The 5,182-nt window shown below is 46.9% G+C and overlaps 1 non-coding gene across 1 annotated transcript; it reads left to right on the forward strand.

Annotated features, from left to right (window-relative positions):
• Positions 1-3,685: 3,685 nt before the first annotated feature.
• TRNAT-GGU lies at positions 3,686-3,757 on the forward strand. The gene has a single exon. It is a non-coding gene; the product is annotated as a tRNA-Thr (tRNA).
• Positions 3,758-5,182: the final 1,425 nt, after the last annotated feature.

Here is a 5,182-nt window from a genome sequence, read left to right on the forward strand (position 1 = left end):
CGCCTAGGGTGCAAAATAAGCTGGAGCCAGCCCTAACTACACAACACTGGGTCTGAGTGTTCCCTCATTCCCTCCCCCCAGCATCCCCTCCCTGGGAAGAGTCAGCCCAATGTGCAAAAACTGTGCAGTCGCAAGTTGCTCAGGTGAGTGACTGCAGGGCCCGGTCAAGGCACAAAAGTTGTGCAAAGGCTACTGCTAGGTCAAAGTGAGTTGTGTCACATTAAGCCGTAACCACAATTGCATGTGGGTGAGTTGGACAAAGTATATGTGTTATGTATTGGGACTGAATCATTCCAGGTATGTCACACCAGAGACTGGCTGAGCTTGGAGCACAAGAACAATAGCCTACCAGGACTCTGGAAGTAACCAATCAAGTAGTAATGTTATGTAAATAGCTTATCCCTGGGAGTGGGGTGTGTTTGGGTGTGGCAATGGCATGCTATTTAACAGAGCCGAGGCTCTGGGGTCTTGTCTTGCTCTTGCTGAAATCACAAATAAAATTGAGCTGATCACTAGACTTGAGCCTGCTCATCCATGGAACCCACTATTTAACAATATGGTAGCAATTTGCCAGTGGTTGCTGCTGGACCTGAGGGAGGACAGGGGAGCAGGGGTGGACTGTGAAACCAGAAGAGGCCTGGAAAGGGCCCTGCTCCTTACAGAAATCAAGGTATTAAAGCTGGCAATAGAATTGTGGTTGCATAGCAACCACCACAATGGCTACTGAGATCTCAGAGGGTATTCTGTTCTTAAAGGTACAGGCACTGCTTCTATTAATTGGTGGGGACTTTTCTCAGGTTTGCAGAAATATCTGTCTTGCCTGTTAATGGTTCCAGTCTCTGGATTTAAGTATCTACAGATGGGGCACATTGAGAGTTAGATATATTGATAGGCTATCATGGAGATAAAAAATGTGCAGATCATTCTTAGGCACACTGAATTAGAGTAGGAGTGACATTCAAAGAGCAATAAGAGAAGAAGAAGATATTAGATTTCTACCCCACCCTTCACTTGTGAGTCTCAGAGCGGCTAACAAATTCCTTTCCCTTCTCCTCCCCACAACATACACCCTGTGAATTAGGTGGGGCTGAGAGAGCTCTTTCGAGAACTGTTCTTTCAAAAACAGCTCTGACAGAACTATGGCTTGCCCAAGGTCATCCAGCAGCTGCAAGTGGAGGAGTGGGGAATCAAACCCGGTTCTCCCAGATTAGAGTCTGCACACTTAACCACTACACCAAACTGGCTCTGCTGGTTCAGACCAGTGGTCCATCTAGCCCAGCATTCTGTCTCACACAGTGGCCAACCAGTTGCTCTGGAGGGCCAACAACAGGGCATAGAGACCGAGGCCTCCATAAGAACATAAGAAGAGCCCTGCTGGTTCAGACCAGTGGTCCATCTAGTCCAGCATCTTGTCTCACACAGTGGCCAACCAGTTCCCCTGGAGGTCCAACTACAGCGCACATAGACCAAGAACTTCCCTGATGTTGCCTCCTTGCTCTGAGATTCTGCCTCTGAATGTAGAAATTCCTTTTAGTTACCATGACTAGTAGCCACCAATAGATCTATTCTACATGAATCTGTCTAATCCCTTCTTAAAGTCTTCTGCACTCAGCCATCACTACATACTCTGGCAGCAAATCTCACATTTTATTCACTCGTGTAAAGAAATCACATTTTTGTGTAAGGACAGACATTTATTGGTGCAGGCCTGGATGGAGCGGGAAACATACGAAAGCAGAAGGGGCTGTGGCTCAGTGCAAGCTGGGACTGCAGTGGCACAAACACATGATGTTTAACTGGCAGCAAAGCAAATTAGAGGGTCAGGCAAGAAAGGTAACAGAGTGAAAAAGGAGATGCTCACCTTGGAGATGGGATGCTTGGCTTGTTCTTCCCCTCTCGGCTTCCATGCGACCTAGAGGGGAAAGGGGAGTACATGTTAACATCTTCTTTCCCACTACTGCATAGAGCCATAGAGTCTCCTTGAGAGCCCGCATGGTGTAGGGGTTAAAAGCGGCGGACTCTAATCTGAGAGAACCGGGTTTGATCCCTCCCTCCTCCACATGAAGCCTGCCAGGTGACCTTGGGCTGGTCACAGTTCTCTCAGAACTCTCTCAGTCCCACCTACCTCTCAACTTGCAGTGTTCCCTCTAAGCTGAGTTAGTGTGAGCTAGCTCACAGTTTTTTAGCCTCCGGCTCACACATTTTTTATCTTAGCTCAGGAAGGAGGGCTCCAGAGCAAACTAATTTATGCAATAGCCAGATTGCTCGCTCACAACTTTAATGCCAGTAGCTCACAAACTAGAATTTTTGCTCACAAGACTCCACAGCTTAGAGGGAGCATTGCTCACAAGGCACCTGTTCTGGGGAGAGGAAAGGAAGGAGATTGAAAGCCGCTTTGAGACACATGAGGCCTGCTGGGTGACCTCGGGCCAGTCCTAGTTCTCTCAGAACTCTCTCAGTCCCACTTGCCTCACAGGGTGTCCGTTGTAGGAAGAGGAAGGGAATGTGATTGTAAGCCATTTTGAGGGAGAGAAAAGTGCAGGATTAAAAAAAAGCAACCTTCTTCTTGTAGCTGCTGGTCACGGTGCTGTGCTGCAGGCTTTAAAAAAGAGAGAAGATACTTGTTCAACGTGTTCTAGCTCTCTCTTCTACAAGCACTTGTAATTAAATTACAGCCTCTTCTAATGACATTTCTGCGGTGGGCATGTCCAGTGGACCTCTAGGCCATGTGCTAACAGTGCCATGCAACTCCTGGCAGAGTTCAGAGAAGTCAGAGGAAACAACTGCAGGGTTAAAAAAAGTATCCCCCCCCCCCCCCCCCGTTCTCCCTCCTCTTACTGATGGAAACTTCTTGTGGCTGCTTAGCAATGCCATTAGCGACCATCCTTGACAAAACTAATTTGAGGGTAGCATGCACAAAATTAACTGATGTCAGACTGTGTGCGGGAGTGGGGTGCAGATTTTAGCAAATATGTGGGTGATACATTATTAATTGATTCACTGATTCTGTGCTGCATAATTAAAGGCAGGGATGGAAGATCATGGGCAGGTGTGAAATTGTTCACACTGCTGTCAGGCCCCAGACACTGTTCATACTGGAAGAGGACTCCAAGTGGGAAAGGAAGAGAAGTACGAACGCCTCTTTCAAGAAGGGTAATAATACCCTAACTCTTCATGGTTCATTTGTGGGAATATCACGGGAGGAGGGACAACCCTTTTTCCTTCTCAGGAGGACGATGTCCATAACAGGAACTGTGGCTAGTTGCAACACAGAAAGCGGCCGCCGCAAAAACTGTGGGATATTAGCGCAAAATTTGCAACCTGATCTTCTAGCCTGATATAGCCTTTCTCAGATTATTGGCTTGGGGAAACATATATTGGAAGCTCCTTGGGGCAGTGTCAGCCTGTTTGATTTGTTTGCTTACGTTAGCCTGTAAAGCAGCCATATAACGTTGATGGGGAGCTCTCTCTTCCTCTCCCTCAGGTGTGATTTGAATATGATGCTGACTAAGGGACATGCTAGAGATATTTTACATTTTTGTAAACTTTGGGAGCTAGGCTGACTTCTAAGGAGTCTCTTGACTGGGAACATGTTAGACTCACTCCTTCCCTAGGTAGTTATCGACTTAGAACATTTACATAGTCTATTTCTATGCTTTTCAATATTTGATATTCAAAGGGGAGGGGGGCTGTGGCTCAGTGGTAGAGCATCTGCTTGGTATGCAGAAGGTCCCTGGTTCAATCCCCGGTATGTCCAGTTTAAAGATCTGGCCACAGGTGATGTGAAAGACCTCTGTCTGAGACCACTGCCAGTCTGAGTAGGCAACACTGACTTTAATGGGCCAAGGGTCTGAGTATAAGGCAGTTTCATGTGTTCATGTGTCATAGAACTGCAAACTGACAAAAAGTTGGCAAACATGGATTTGTCTCTGCACACTGTACAAAAAGGCCACATACAACCCACAGGGTATTGCCCAGCAATTCTACATATTTGCAAATAGTAAACATGACAAATGCAATTTGTCCAGTGTTAACTGCCACAACAGTCCATCCTTTGATGTTGGGGAAGGAGTTTATTTGCAAGTGGACCCTGAAAATTACAGCAAGTGTAGACGTACAAGAGTCTGAAGACTGCTGACCTAAAGGATGAACTGATTGTGATCTACTTAAGAGCTTTGTTGGATAAACAATAAAGATGTGGTAGCATTTCCAGTGTGTGTGGAAGGAGATGGGGGGGGGTCCCTCCAGAATGGCTGCTGTCATTAAAGCCAGTCTGGGCAGGAGAGTAATCAGAGGTAGTAAGAAGATGCAAACCGCTCTGAGACTCCCTCCCTTCACAATTGCCATTGTCTGAATGCCTTAGCAAATCTACCAGCCAACACGTACACGTACCAAAGGCGGATTCAGTAAAGTCTTCTTCTATCTCATCCTTCCTTCAAGGAGTGCAGAATGGTGTACATCAGAAGGTTCCCAATGTAGGGTTGCCAAACTCCAGGTGGCACCTGGAGATCTCCCACTATGACAACTGATCTCCAGGTGACAGAGATCAATTCATCTGGAGAAAATGGCCACTTTGGGAGGTGGACTCTATGGCATACTAAGCCACTGAGGTCCGTCCCTTCCCCAAACCTCACCCTCCTCAGGCTCCACCCCCAAAATCTCCAGCTTTTCCCCAACCTGGAGCTGGCAACTATATCCCAACATGGTGCCCACTAACACTTTTCCTGGTGTCTGCCATGCCAGGTGTTTTGAGAAAGTAGGCGGGGCCAGTAGGGGCTTTTGCCCAGCAAGCCTTCTGATTGGCTTCTGTTTCCTTCTTGTTCTTTCCTGTTCCCCTTTTCTACCTTCCTTTCTTTCCCCATTGACATCCCTAAGTGAATTCTGAACAGCGGTGCTACCAGTAAGAGGCCACTATGGTAAGTGGTTGGACTGCTGAACTAGGGCAGACGAGTCGTGACTTCAGATCCCTGCTCTGCCTTAAAGCTCAATGGGAGACCTTAGGCCCGTTACTTTCTCTTGGCCTAACCTACCTCACAGGGTGATAACATAAGAACATAAGTGTAGTGTATTCAAAGCTGCCTTGAATGCATGATATGTTGTGAAACATCTAATTGAAGTTTAATGTAAAGCTTCGTCCTGGGCTAGAATCCAAATCCATCCAATCATGTTACTAGCCCAGAAA

The sequence above is a fragment of the Gekko japonicus genome, unplaced genomic scaffold, assembly GCF_001447785.1.
Source record: "Gekko japonicus isolate JY-2015 unplaced genomic scaffold, Gekko_japonicus_V1.1 scaffold377, whole genome shotgun sequence".
NCBI lineage: Eukaryota > Metazoa > Chordata > Lepidosauria > Squamata > Gekkonidae > Gekko > Gekko japonicus.